General features: G+C 36.8%; 1 protein-coding gene across 4 annotated transcripts in view; it reads right to left on the bottom strand.

Annotated features, from left to right (window-relative positions):
* Positions 1–16,238, bottom strand: part of DENND1A (DENN domain containing 1A) — a 552,302-nt gene that overhangs the window by 383,607 nt on the left and 152,457 nt on the right. The gene's annotated exons all lie outside the window — the stretch shown is intronic.

Below are 16,238 nucleotides of genomic sequence, written 5' to 3'. Positions count from 1 at the left end.
ATGAATTTATTTTGTAATCAAACTATAATAATTTTAAGGGTGCAATATTTTTAGTCTTTATCATTAAATATCATTATCAAAATTGTACACACTTACCTGCTTGCAATTTATAAAAACCCAAAGCAAACTACCAGTTTAAATTTCTTTTTACAAATATGTAGGTATATAACACCAAACATTATTCAAGGGAAGTATGCAAAAGGGTACAAGAAAAACAAGACACTTCAAAGAGTTATTCATAAAAGAGAAACTTCTAACATTAAGAATACTATATGAGACACAATATAAAGTGGTATATGACTTTCCCCAATAGATACACTGCACGTATAGAGAATATATATGCTGCAACACACAAACTCCAGTAATTATTATTTCCTTCATAGAATTTTCTCTAACTAGACTTAATTTTAACAGCAAACTTGGACAGACCACAGTTGGTGCTTATCATAAGTTCATAGACCAATGTTATAAATTTTAAAAAAGTATTCCTTTCATGCATTTGATTTGCTTTTTAACAATTTAAAATCGCAACTTCAAGACAAAATGAAGAACACATTTTTCAGTCATTGAGAAGCTGGTTCAAATTAAAACAAACCTGCCATTGCAAATCCTAATCCAAGTGATAAATTAAAGATCAGTTTACAAATGTAGCACTTTTCTAACCAATAATAATGAATTATCAATGCTAACTGAATTGATGCTTCTCGCTTCATTTATTTTTAAAACCAGTTCTATCATTCAAGAAATAAACCACATCAATCTAATAACCCACTCAATGAAGCAGAAAGCACATTGACTTCCTCTGCCAGAGCATGTTCAGCCTACATAATTCAATTGAGCATATCCTACTTTTTAATATCATTTTGGACTGGATGTATATCATAGCACTGTTAAGGCATGTCATGAAACAGAAAAGGAAAAGAAAAGTGAAAAATGGTGAGTAAGAATACTGCAACATATCCTGGGGGCATTACTAATACATTAGTTAATTTTATAACGCAGCATAGTCAAAGACTATATATATATGTATGTGTGTATGCGTATATATTGTTTTAAAATTCATGTTAAAATAAATTGCAATAGGTAACAGGGAAACAGAAAAACAATGGCAATTTCTCAATGCATAATGTTATTATCAGGTCAATGCTGGCAAAGAGATCATACAAAATATTCATTTTAATGTCTCTAGTTTTAATTATAAAATATAACCCCCCACAAACAAGGCTCTTAGGATTTACACGCAAAATGAAATTCCTTACAAATTCCTTTCACATCAAGTTTCAAATACCACAAAGCATTGCTTGACTCTAGTTTATGTACCAAGCATTCTTTTAAACTCAGTCCCCTGTGCTCACTCATTGCCAACATCAGCTACAAAGACATTTTATCCTTTACCCTTCAAAAGTTACAGGTGCAGAAATACTCCTCTACTCTATGCTGGAGTTGAGCTGCCAAAAGGCCTCAAGATTTTTTGAAAGAAAGGACCCCCATGGCTATAGTGGAGTCAGAGAAATCTAATATGACCAATTTATTACTTACTACAATATAGAAACTACTTACCACTTTCTAATGTCAAGAGTAATAACCAACCATGAACTTGTCTGTCAGATAATATTAGAACAAATATCAAAATACCCAATGTAGGCTGAGTATAACCCACCTCCCAAGAGTTTTCCTTTTTACTCAAGAAAGCAGTGATAAGTCTAATTAAGCAATGGGATGGGGGAGGGGAGGAGGGAAGGGAATAAAGGCAAATGTAGGCACATGTTTGTGCATTACAATATGTTTCTTCATGTTTATGATATTACAAGAGCTTGATACTCCAATTTAAGTCAAACAACACGGTGGTGTGCTGTCAGAGAAGAAAACAAAAATGAGCATTACTCTGTATTAGGCATATTCACACATTATCTCAATCAGAACTGAAAAATTAACTTCTCAGTTTGGGAAGGGGAGGACAGGAAGAAGGGGAAAACAAGTAATGTTTTCTAGAAACAAAAACTGATGAAACAAACCAATTTTCTTAATACTGATGTTCTCCTCTCCATATAAACATTTAACTACCTGCTCCTCTCATTCCAAAGAAAAACACAATTAGTTTGATATGATAAGTACCACTCTCCAAGAAAGGGGACTTTAAAAACCCTGATTTAAACATATTTTGAGCATTATGCTTATAGTACAGTATCCCCCAGTCTTTCAATATTAACTTTACTGGGAAAACAGTCACTAGCCAGTTACCAACCCCTTTTTCTCTCTAGAACCTGTGTCTCTGGCTAGAGAACTTTCTTTGTGGGAGGCACTTTTTTTTGTTTCCTCCTCTCTATCTCTGTCTGTCTCGCCTACCCAAGATCTTTCAGACAACTAGCCTCAGTACAACCTCAACTGCCACATAAATCGGTCTTGGAGATGCAATACAGCTGATGAAATGTAAATGACCTCATTGCTAAGGCAGGGGGTGGGGAAGACTGTGCCAGCTCTCCAGATCAATTCCCAAGTTTATATTTTCACAAATCTTTTTATGTACAGTTTGATTTTTTAACATTTTAATGAGCAAAAAGTGCATCTATAGTAGCCAGTCACCACAGTTAAAGTGCAGGGCATGAACTAGATCCCAGGAGGGAACCAGTCCACCATGTCACCACTGGCTTTAGGACATTCGCCACCTGGTTCCATGTCCCCAGGTTCCAACTCTTTTCATAATCAAAACACTGCTGACATTATAAACCCCAGACGGGTTTTCTAAAATCCCTCCCAATCAATATATCCAACACATAACTTATTGGAGACAACACTGAGCTCATTGATTAAGGTGAGTTCAGTAGCAAAGTTTTCAAAATAAATGAGACAAGAATACAGCATTCAACCCCTTTGTGTCACCAGACAATTTATGAAATAGGCAATTTCCAAAAGGGCTTTTCTTCCCAACACAATATGCAATAGTTCATGTTGGAAGAAGTAACAGCAGAAGGGGCAGGGAGAAAGTGTGGAGGGCGGGTAGTTGCACTAACCTTTCAGTTATGTGTATATTAAGCAGCAGATCACACAGTACAGGAGAAAAGCAACATCTACAAAGCTCTGCCCGCAAGGAGATAAACCAAATCTCAGAATATGAACCAAAATATGAAATCAACAACCCTAACTATGGATTTACTTGCAAATGAAAATCAGAAATGAACTCAAGATTTACTTCGGTCTTCTTTGGATTCACTTCACCCAATTTGAATTTGCATAAAGTCAGAGGGCCCATCAAGGGAACTTATTCCAATATGGACAAAGTCAATTATCCTCTACTGAAACTGAGATATTACCTTAAAAACTTGGTAAAATTTTACATTTATAATATTATCTATAATAGAATTCTATCTGGAGGCAAAAAAATTCGAAGACTAAATTTAATTTAGTTAACAAGGATTATTAATAATGAGAAGGCTAAACCAATTCCCCCTGGATTTAGGGTGTGGAGTGAGAGGGTATATGAGATCCTACAACACCCGTCAGTTCAGATGTCAAATACTTTGTTTTCATTACTTCATTGAAACCCATAAGCAAAAATTAGTTGTATTTAGTAGATTAAAACAACTGACAGTCAAACACAGACATACACACTCCACAAATAAATGCCACCTGAAATACAAAAATGCATGCTGATTATAATGTCCAGTGGGGTTACGAAATGTTGGGAAATGAGGCACATTCTCAATAGCTCAAAAGGAAAATGTGTGCAGGAAAACATTTAAATAGAGCAAAGAGATGGCTTGAATAAATGAATATATTTTAAAATATGTAAAGCTATAATTAGTCTCTTTGTAGACTGCTGGTATAGTGGTCAATAATTTACCTTTGTCCAAGAAAAGAATGAAGGAGGAAGAAGCAGGGATACAGTAAGAGAGCATTTCCTGGGTTTTTCACATCTAATTTATTTGTTCATTTCAAAATGTAGAGGTAGATCAGTGGAGCCCAAATACTGTTTCACTGTTTCTAAATACTCTATTTCTAAAATACTCTGTTTCTATGTTTAATTTTTTATTTTTAATAGCATGAGGGAAATGCTGACCCTCTAAGTCCTACAATTGAGATCAGTGCAACTGACTTGAAAGAAAAGTCTTTGATTGATGATCTTAAAACTCAAGTTGAAAGTTAAAAACAGAACACACACAAAATCCAAACATATAAAAAAAAGCTAACAAAATTTCTACTTTAAGCCATTTCAAGTTAAAACCAGGGACTCCAAGTGAAAGCTAACAGAGGTTTTAATGCTTATGAGTAAGAAGAGTAAAACAGAATGGTAAGGTCTTAAGCTTAATTAGCACTAAGTTTAACGAGGTTGATCAGAAATTTCCTAAATATGAAAACAGGAAATACAATTTTTCTCCTTCACTAGAAATGTCAAATTAAACCCAAGATCCATACTACAGTTACAACCAAATTTTTGTATTTTTCTTTTTCAGTAAGAAAAAGCTTTGAATAAGGGATTTTACAGAAAGGCCTTTCAACACCCAAACATAAAAGCCGGGTCAAATTTCTAACAACGCTGCTCAAATGCTACATACAGAGTCTGCTTCTTTTCTTTGGTTATTGCAATACTTACTCCCAGTTCACTTTTTATAAACTTTAATTTTGAGCCATACATATGTTATCACTCTACTAACTTTTGTAATATCTAATATGCATAGTTAACATGGTAATTAAAAATTAAATTATAATATATAGAAATTCACCATTTTCTATATCATGTATCATATACACTTTACATCTAAATTATGAAGGACATTAAGTACATCGGTGGAAAGCTTACAACAGAAGAGTCACCTCTAGAACTAATTCTAAATCTAAATCTTCGTGACCTTTGAAGTCCAAAGTAAAAATACTGACTCTTATAAAAAAATTTTAAATTCTACACAATCACTTTATCCTTTTGGATCCTTCCCTTTCTTTAAATATTACTTAAAACAAAGTTGTCCCCAAATTACAATATTATGTAACATCCTATATTCTCAGATTTAATTTTATTAACTTTAAACCTTACAGCAAAAGGTTTGAAAATGAGAGAGCTATATTTATAAGGTCAATGTTAAACATTAATAATCTTTTTTACACTGTTTCAAACATTTCCAAAACAAATAAATGATTTGGTTAGAATCTCCACAATTAGCATTCAGAGGTATCAGTAATACAGTTTCTTACACTTAACAGTATTACTCTACAATATTTTGCTTTGTTCATTTCCCTAAACCTTTCAAATCCTATTGTCTGAACATTTATGTTATCAATTTATCTAAACGAAAGAAAGGTTGGGGGAAAATGCAGGAGCAAGGTAGGGGACATACCAAAGGAAGAGAGTCCCAACAGTGAACGTGCAAATATTTTACTGAAGCAACTTGCCCTCAGGAAGATACTACTCAAAAAAAAACAACACTAATAGAAATACTATTTTGTAAGCATATTAAAAACTGTCAGATTTTAAATATTTTAAATGCTCACGAAAATGTGCACAGATGGGCAACTTTTCTATTCACATTAGTCTAGGAAAAAAATCTTTCATTATCAAGCTCAAAGTCCTTGAATTTTTTAAACTTAATTGTGCCTCTGTTTCTTAGAATTCACACCCCAAGGCCAAAGCTTTCCTGCCACCAGCCCTTCAAATCTGACTTGGACATTACACGGGAGGAGGCTCCAAGCCTCCCTGAGGTCTCACTCCTTTTACAACACGAGAAAAAGCAGTCGATAATGGGCCCATGCTGAATTCACTGCTCTCCACGTCTCCTCTTGGGACACAAGCCTAGCAGATGTGATAAAAACTGTGTCAGAGAAGTGGCTCTAGTTTGTGCCTTAATGACAACTTAAACCTCTAAACCAATACAACCAAAGGACTAACAGAACTGGCTGTTACCTCTCTCTCCTGCCAATCTTCGAATATCTCTGAACTAAATTAGCACCTCTACCCACAACATCCCCTGCCACCCCATAAAATCCATTCTAATTTTAAAAGATAAATGAATTCAGCAAACACACTGGCAGCACAAGTGCCTGGGCTGTGTGTGTGTGTGTCCTATAATTAAGCCCTAGCACATATTTCACGTAGTTTATGTTTTTTCAAGGTATGATTGTGCATTCAGGTATCTTAAAGGACTGCCTAGTATATTTCTTCTGATTACCATTCTGATAACCATATTAACACATACAACTAACTAGTAGCCTTACAGTTTCCCAAAAGTGCCTAAAGGCCTAACAGTTATTTTTAAATACATCCAACCATAGGAAAGAAAAGTGATATTCTGAGTTACTTAAACATTCTAATTATTAAAATTTATACAGGAGAATTTTTAAAACCATGGGTGGTTATACTTTTCTTTTAACTTGTAAGAACTCTTTGTCTAGCCTAATGATATGGTACCAAAAAAATAGATTTAAATGTGTACTTCTGATAACATTTTCTAAATTCTATAATTCAGCCTTCAGATGATAGGCCTTTTTACCCCGTATCTTGAAAGCCTATTCAGTCACAATTGCATACCCACTTAATCAGCAATCATTGTTCTGGGATGCAGGACTTTGTTGTCAAGACAAGCACCAAAACCTTAAAAAAATTTTTTCAGAACTGGCATAAGAAAAAAGTGATCTTTGTCAGACAAGGACAAATTTATGCAAATCTTTTATAAACATTCACAAACATTTATTTAGCTTTTGAAATGTTGGCCTCATTTGAGAGCATGAAAATGAGGGGGAAGTAGGAAAACGCAAAGGACAGCTTAGAAGCTGGCACGCTACATAAATATTCAGAAGGAAGATTATAGGATTCATGTTAGGCTGTCTTAGGCTTCTCCAAAGTCCACACAGAATAGCAAAGAACAAAACTAACGAGAAGTACAGCAGATGTTAGACAATGCATCAGCCTCTTTTCCTCTCACTTGGCTATACTTGGACGCTTTTATATTTTCTTTCAATATGGTTAGGTCATTCAAGGATTCTCCTATAGACTATGTATTGTGGCTACAGATCTATAAGCTGGAGGTCTGTCAGCTTTCCAAAAGTTTCCAATGAAAAGGCATTATGCAAATTCTACTTCTCTTACCCTCTTTCAGGGGGGAAAAAAGCCTCCAGTATGCAGTCATCGGAGTATTGGAAGCCCCAGCCTTCATTTCTGTATAGCTGTGTTTGCCTCAGGGCCACGCTGCTTGTTTTGACAGTGGATCCCCCTAGATAGTTGGGATTAGTCGAGCTTGTTTAGATAAACTTGAAATCAAGGCCTTCTCTAGGTAGACAGCTAGATGTAGCTACCGAGTTTCCAGCTGTCTCCTCCTTTCATCCCCAAACAACTGGAGATTCACAGTAGCTATCACAGCCACAGGCTATGTCACATACATAAGTACAAAATTAAAGGCTGCTAAAAGAAGCCTTTGTAAGTCTTAGTGCTAAAATAAGGAATCTGTACTGCTTGGTTTATACAAATTATTCTAACACTACCAGTATGGAACTGAACTCATCAGTTAACAAGGCATATTAATCAAGGTTCCCAGCTCCTTCAAGTAGACAGGATCATAGTTTGATAATATACCTAACCTTCTGCTTCTTAGCTCTTGCATGAGAGTGTCACTTAAAATGTTGAAAAGGAAATAATAGGCTTTATTTATCCAGTGGCAGGGGATGTCAGACACTGTCAACCAACACTGTGCGTAGAATATGAAAATCAAAACGTAAGTATGAAACCCACTTTTGAGAGAGAATTATTTAGCAATTGATTAGACAGGGCCTCAGTACACCATCATCTCCAATTACAGAACTGTTTCACAATCAACTTTTATTTTCCACAACTCGCAAATTCTGATGGAACAATATCAGGAGGATTCAAGAACTGGGGAAATTTATACTCAGAGCAGAACAGATCGATGACATCTCATTACAAAGACAGAAGGCAAGTGATATGAAACACTATTGATATAAAAAGCATACAATTCAAATAGTTTTCTAAAATCTAACAAAAGATTTTACTCTTTTGCCAACTAGAAAATGTCTCTTCAGAACACCAGAAAACTATAAAGAAAATAATTCAATTCCACATATATGTTTTATTTCACGTTATATATCTTGCTTCAACACATTGATGTTTACCTGAGGCTGCCTGGGATAAACTAAACACAACTGAAATAGGTTTAAACATTTTCCAGAACTATTATGTGATGACGCATATAGTACAAAAGGCTTCTGACCATACTGTCAGTCACACAAGGCAATCATCAAACAAATTCACGTATCATCAATGAAAATGTGTTTTTATAACTTTAAAGTTAAGGCACTATTTAAAAGAAAAGATTTAAGACACGTAAGAAATTCTGAAACTGCAGCCATCATTTGAAGTTTTCTTAAGAAAGTTTTGGGTTATTTCATGTACAACTACCAACTAAAGAAGGACACACCAAACTTCTTCTATAAAGGGTCTAGTAGTAAATTTTTAGAAGAAGATATTTATAGTCTTCTTATAGTCCCTGTCACAGATTTTTCTGGGTTTCCCTCTTCACCGACTCTTCAAAAAAAGTAAAAATCATCTTAGCTCAAGAGTCACAAAAAAAGAGCCCTAACCTCTGATCTAGAGTGTCAAGAAACCTGGTCTTGACCAAAGTATTGGTCAAGTATTACCAAAACAAACTCATCAACACTCCAAAACTCAAATGTAGAAATTCCTGAAAAGTAAAATGACAGTGCCAATTATATTAGTTGTCTGGTGATCCAACAATTCACACATGATTATTGCTAAATGGCCAAATGTCTACTGCATACAAACATGCTCTCTTTTGGAAAAATGATTTAAAATACAAAGAATTAAAAAGAAAACATATTTCCACTACTCAGAATTCACAACTGTTTTGTGGCATGAACTCTTCAGAGAAACAATTTCTTCTTATATTAACAGTTTACTACTACAATTAAGGTACAGGAGTCTTCTTGACAGAAAAATGGATTCATGCTCTCTGGATTCTTAAGAGCTCTTCAATTTGAGAGGTATTTTGTTTATAATACTTTTTAAAATAACTTTACTGAAGTACAGTTGATTTACAATGTTGTGTTAATTTCTGCAGTACAGTAATGTGATTCCATAGTTTAAAATATTTTAGAAAGCAATATTAAAAGAGAAAAAAGCTTTTTCTGGTGCTCTCCAGGCCACTCACTCAAATACATGTTATATGTACACCCAACGTGCTATTGGATATAGAACACAGAAGAGCCTCTTCTTGACTCTCTCACTTCTCAATTTCTGCTCTGCTCTCCAACTCCTTTTCCCTTATATGGGTTTCCCAGGAATTTATCTTCCTTCTTCTCTCTCTGTATCCTCCTCCATTAATACAGTCTACTTTACCATCACTGTGTAAATAACTCAAACTCAAATCTTCATTTCTAAACTACCTCTCCACTCCAGGTGCCCATTCCAACTTTTTTTTGACCACTTCTTCCCCATATACCATAGGTACTTCAAGCTCAACATGTTGAAAATTCAGATGCATCATCTAGGTCCTAGTACACTGCTGTCTGCTAATCCCTTTCACACCATGAGAACAAGAAAGAATTTAAGTACTTGGGGTACAGATGATCCATTCATGTGACTTTGATTCAAATATTTGCTGTGGTTGTTGAATTTCAAAAATAACTTTGAAGAAGCCTTCCCAAGTGTCAATTAACAAGAAAAAGAACAAGAGTCCCAGAAATCAAGAATATTTCAAAGTCATCTCTAGACAACAAAACTGATATATTTCCCTAAGTAAGATAATTTAGTACCAGACAACGTACTAATGATCCTGTCTGCATGGAGTTTTTAATCTAGTTGGAAAAAAACAGATGCTATGCAAAGGAATACGCTAATATACTGTTAAAATAGTGACAGCACACTCTCTTCAGTCCTTTCACAGTTTCTAAGACAAAATGACAGGGGCTTGAATTTAGATGAAAGGGTCAAGAAAGGCATCTCGAAAGGCAACACTTTGAGCTGAGACTTGAGGAATGAGCAGATGTTTACGAAAGCTAGACAGCATACGAAAAAGTAGAGGCATTACCAACAAAGGTCCGTCTAGTCAAAGTTATGGCTTTTCCAGTAGTCATGTATGGATGTGAGAGCTGGACTATAAAGAAAACTGATACCAAAGAATCGATGCTTTTGAACTGTGGTGCTGGAGAGGACTCTTGAAAGTCCCATGCACTGCAAGGAGATCAAACCTGTCAATCCTAAAGGAAATCAGTCCTGAAAACTCATTGGAAGGACTGATGCTGAAGCTGAAACTCCAATACTTTGGCCACCTGATGCGAAGAACCGACTTATTGGAAAAGACCCTGATGCTGGGAAAGATTGAAGGCAGGAGAAAAAGGGGACAACAGAGGATGAGATGGTTGGATGGCATCACCAACATGATGGACATGAGCTTGAGTAAACTCTGGGACTTGGTGATAGACAGGGAAGCCTGGAGTGCTTTAGTCCTTGGGGTCGCAAAGAGTCAAACACGACTGAGCAACTAAACTGAACTGAGGCATTTACCAGACAAAGATTGCAAGAAGGATACGGAGAGGAAAATAAATAACAGCAAAAATAAACAACAGCATGAGCAAGAGCCCTTGGCACATTCAAAGAAATAAAATAAGCATGGCATGATGGAACAGAGGAGGGAAGGTAGAGAGTGGCAGAGGCCAAATCACACAGGGCGTTAGAGGGCATGTTAGGGAGTCTGGACTTGATTCTTGGGCACTGCAAGTCACTAGGAAGGTTTGAATCTTCTGCAACACACTTGTATGTCACTTCCTTTGTGTCTACTACCAAGTCTTCTAGATTCCCAGGGGATTCAGAAGTTCTTCTCAGTGAGCTCCTTGAGTCTCCTGAGTTTCCATGCCAATCCTATTGCCATCATGCCTATCATAAGACTATCTATAATCTCAAGACCCTCCATTTCCACAGGAGGGGAAAGACACACAACTGGGTGCCTGTCAGACCCCTGAGATGGAAGAGGAGCCTCAATAATAACCCTGGCAGCTGAGAGAGGGGTTGTGGTTGAAGAGAGCAACATAGGAACTGTACCAGATTTGAATAGGATCAGCTTAAATCTCCCTTCAGAACCTAACAGTCTACATATCTTCTCGTTTAATCTTCATAGGAAAGCAATGAGACCAAATGGACAAAGAACTGAGTTTATCAGAGAATCAATATTTATTCTTAATACAGAAAATGAAAAGAATAAACTATTAAATCTATATAAAATGCAACATTAGTCATTCCTGTCAAAGGTTTACCATTTCTGACTTAAACCTCAGAATTATGTATATAATTTAAAGTACCTAATTGATTTATCTAAGTTCCTCTGTTTCAGCCTGTATCTTATTTTCCATATACCAATGGTCATCTGCCCTCTGGAGGAGGTTAAGCGACAAATGGAAGGAGACTGGCAAAGCAGCCTATGTGTGCCATGTCTTGTGCTAGAAGCTTTACATATACACAACGATCCACCAAGTAATCTGATGTTGACATTATCACTTACCTGCTTACACATGAACTGAGCCTTGAAAGTCAGGTAAATTTATTTTCTGGTAGAATAGTGAAGAAATTTGCCTATCTGGAAACAGACAGTGATGGAAAAGCTAAGATTCAAACCCGACTTCATCTTTCCTGGGAGCTCAAGCTCCTCCCATCTTATTTTCAAACTGCAGCAGTCGGGTAAAAGATTTTTGTTGTTGTGTCAAAAGCCTTAGGTTATGGTAACCTTATGTGCAAGCTCACCCAGCTTACCCTGGTTATGCTCATTCAGTTCAGTTCGGTCACTCAGTCGTGTCCTGACTCTTTGCAACCCCATGGACCGCAGCATGCCAGGCCTCCCTGTCCATCACCAACTCCCAGAGTTTACTCAAACTCATGTCCATTGAGTCGGTGATGACATCCAACCATCTCATCCTCTGTCATCCCCTTCTCCTCCCGCCTTAAATCTTTCCCAGCATCAAGGTCTTTTCCAATGAGTCAGCTCTCCGCATCAGGTGGTCAAAGTATTGGGGTTTCAGCTTCAACGTCAATCCTTCCAATGAACATTAATATTCAGGACTTGTTTCAGGTCATATATCTTCATCTTTACTCGACAAAGTACTCTCTCTTACTTTTCTGACCTCTCTAAATTTTGCTCTAGAACAGTGTGTACTTAGAAAATCTTTTAGAATTCTTCCTAGGATCAGTCTGAAATTCTCAAGGCAATGTGATCACACATAACCCTAATACCTGACAAAACAAAGGCACCAAAGCCAGGTTACCCTGTTACCTTGCATCTATTCCCTAGAAAAAGTAGGCACTCTATAATAACTGGCTATTGTTAAATTTCAGGTATTATTCTGAGCATTCTACACATTTCAAATCACTTTAAACCTCACAAGAATCCCAAGATGCCTTTACTGTAATTATCTCTAGATTACAGGTGAGAAAATGAAACCCAAAAGATGTAAATTCCAGTAAATGACAGAGCTGTCTCCAAAAGTTCTGTCCTATCCTTTCTGGAATCTGAACTCCTTAGCAATTATGTCTATGTATTAATATACTTCATATTCACAATTATTCACTGGCCCCTAATTTATCCTAACTGCAATGAAGAGCCAGTAATATCAACTATGGTCATTCCTATATTTGAAGAGTTCACAGTAAATTAATAATACAATTATTTATTGGGCTTCCCTGATAGCTCAGTTGATAAAGAACAAACACGCAATGCAGGATACCCTGGTTTGATTCCTAGGTTGGGAAGATCCCCTGGACAAAGTATAGGGTACCCACTCCAGTATTCTTGGGCTTCCATTGTGGCTCAGCTGGAAAAGAATCCACCTGCAATGTGGGAGACCTGGGTTCGATCCCTTGATTGGGAAGATCCCCTGGAGAAGGGAAAGGCTACCTACTCCAGTATTCTGGCCTGGAGAATTCCATGGACTATATAGCCCATGGGGTCGCAAAGAGTCAGACACGACTGAATGACTTTCACTCACTCAAACAATACAATAAAGGAATCAATGCTCCAAGTGCTCTCCAAGTGCTGAGGATAGAGAAAATAAGTGAGGGCAAGTTTCACAGAGGAAGTGACAATAAACTGGGCTTTTAATGTTGAAAAGAAGTATGCTGGATGGGAGGGAAGTGAGAAAGGCATTTCAACCATAAAAATATCTTGGACAAAAATATAGAGGTAGGAAAGAACTAACCATGCTGGGAAACAGTGAAACATTCTATCTATGTCTGGTTATAAAGGGAAGTGGTAAGAAACAAGGCTGGAGGTTGGAGCAAGGTGATGGGCCTTAAATCCAAGTTAAGAAATTTGAAGTACATCTTGAAGGCACCAGGGAACCATCAGGAGTTTTGATGTAAGAGAAATGGTGTGATTTGATTTAGGTTTTAGAAAGATATCTCTGGCCATCTTATAGATGGTAGTGATTACAAGGTCATTGGGTTGTAGGTCATTAGGAAGACTCCACAGGAAAGAAGATGAGTGTGAATGAGGAGGGAAACAGCAGAATAGGACAGATTAGAGAGCAATTTTGGAGAATGCAATGGCACCCCACTCCAGTGCTCTTGCCTGGAAAATCCCATGGACTGCGGAGCCTAGTAGGCTGCAGTCCATGGGGTCACTAAGAGTCAGACACGACTGAGCAACTTCACTTTCACTTTTCACTTTCATGGACTGGAGAAGGAAATGGCAACCCACTCCAGTGTTCTTGCCTGGAGAATCCCAGGGACGGGGGAGCCTGGCGGGCTGCTGTCTATGGGGTCACACAGAGTCGGACACGAATGAAGTGTCTTAGCAGCAGCAGCAGAGAGCAATTTAGGAGGGATAATAAACAGGGTTGGATGCAGGCTTGCAGGTACATCCAAATGAGCAACAAGGACTGATTAAGTAAGGCTAAAGTTAAGACTCAGACTACAGCTCCCAAAAGCAAGCATAATTCACTTAGTTATCAGAACTGAATAACTCACCAGAAATTAAGACTCCAATAGTATTCAGAAATACCTAAAATATGCCAGAGCTTTTTGGGAGCCAGAATAAAACCAGGAGTATACTTCTAATAGGAATATATAAGTAAGGATTATGTAATTTCATTTCCTAGGGTCAGGTTTAAGTAAGTAGTAGTACAACATAGCTGTATAGCCTGGCATGACTTCAGAAAGAATAGCTCAAAAAGAATTTGTCTTTTTAATGAGTTCCTTCTATATAACTGTAACAGCTGGGGAATGACCAAATTGGGACAAAAATCTTCAACTCAAAAGAGCCTTAAATCAGAAAATGTATCAATTTTTCAACTGAATTTGGCTAAATGTTTAAGGTTTTGAAATACAGTTTCATTAAGAAGCCAATCCAACCCCACTCCATTCTTAAACTCACCCTTTTCTGGAAATGGGGTGGGAGGGTGGGGAATGAAAGATACACATATGACAAGAATAGCACCCATTATATACAAAGTGGTTTTTCTTCAGCAAACACTAAAAGTTTTCAATCAAGGTAACAAATTTGACTTGTAACAGCACAGGGAGAAATAAGAGACAACCTGTGGAAGATTATTTTTTAGGATTACTTTTTCCCATCCATGAGCCTATAATTTGTAAAATATTTAAATAAGAATGAGATACTTTCAAACATACATAAAGAAGCAGGCACTTAATTTGGGATGCATTTATACACCTGCAATCTTATCAATGGATTTTTTTGAATCTGTAATGTGTCCCTCAAAATAGCTACATTTGATGATAGTAAAGACTGCCCTACTTGAAGAAAGCTGCTTCAGCCTGGTGCTTTGTTGCCATTACGCTAAACAATTACTTCCTAGGTTTTAGGGTCTGAAGAAATTAAGAGCTTCTATCTGTGGATGAGAAAATTACAATTCTACCTACAATTGCAGACTGACAAGCTATTAAGAAATATGGAAATTGACCTTTTTGAGTAAGAGGGTTTGGAAAAAATCCATGAATCAACAGTGACTTTCAGAAAAGCACACATCTAAAATAGACCTAAAAGATGATCTTCTTTAAAGGCAGCTCCAAGACCTTCCACTTGAGTTTCTCTGTACCACTCTTACTAACTTTACTAACTTCTATGACTTCACAACACAAAGAACAGGAAACTGCAGTACTGTGATTACACAGTGGTATCACTACCCAAAGCTTCTAGTTTTCAAAGTAGTATTCCCAATTTCTGGCCATGCCATTTTTCCATAACCTATCAAAACACTATTAACATGTATTATCTTTGGGGGAGATGAAACCTTCTACTTCTTCCTTCCTCTTTACCTGGTACGGTGTCCAGATCATATTCTGCAGACACTGTACTTACTAATCTCTCACTCAATTAATGCACAAAATCAAATCTAGGCTCCAAAACAGTTTCTGCCACCAAAAACAGACATGGAGGGTGGGGAACCCAGAAAATGTAGCTACTTGTGAGTTAGCATTTTTAAAGCCAGATTTTGGAATCATTTTAAAGGGTGGCCTCTTGAAATCTTACATAAGTAAATCCCTTGGATAATATTCAAATCAACTGACAAATTCTGTTCCATGGCATATAGTGTCATTGAAAGTTTCCAGGACCAAACTTGACTTCACCATTTAAAGTGGATCAAATCTGAATGAAAACTGTATGAGTGGGCTGGAAGCCCTACTTTTGGAGAAAAAGAGGGTGGAAAGAATGCTCAAAAGTTTCCAACAGGATGGGAAACACCCAGGTCTAATTCCATTCTTTGTGAGCTTGGTGAATGCAAGGCCCAAAAAACCACAAACCCAAAGTCTCAGTTCCAACTGGTGGATTCTATGATTTTGACAAGTCACTATAGAAAGACCAGTGGAATCTTTGTGGAATCAATGTCACACTTTATACAAACCAGGTATACTGCTGCTTATGTTTCTCTGCCTAACAGTTAAACAATGGGAAAATCAAATTTTATCACTTGTTTTCCATTTTGTGTAAACATTGTACATGTGTGACATATTATACAATATTAGTGCAATGAGACTTCCTTTCACAGTAAGAAAAAATGTAGGAGCTGTGCATTATATCTGTAGCTTTATTAGAGAGTATTCTTTCAATTCATCAGGGTAGGAACAAGTTTTGAATAGAAATGTCCAACCTCTGGCTCAAGATTTTGAAGAAAATAACTTGGAAGTTTCCATACACAGCTGCTCACTAAAAGGAGGAGGCAATCGCCAACACACAAGTAGGGAATCTTGATTAAATATTATCTCTGTTGCCTTTTAA

This window comes from Moschus berezovskii, chromosome 11, assembly GCF_049115385.1.
Source record: "Moschus berezovskii isolate FMDL1 chromosome 11, NW_MosBer_1.0, whole genome shotgun sequence".
NCBI classification, from domain to species: Eukaryota; Metazoa; Chordata; class Mammalia; order Artiodactyla; family Moschidae; genus Moschus; species Moschus berezovskii.
This window is presented reverse-complemented; position numbering and strand designations above follow the sequence as displayed.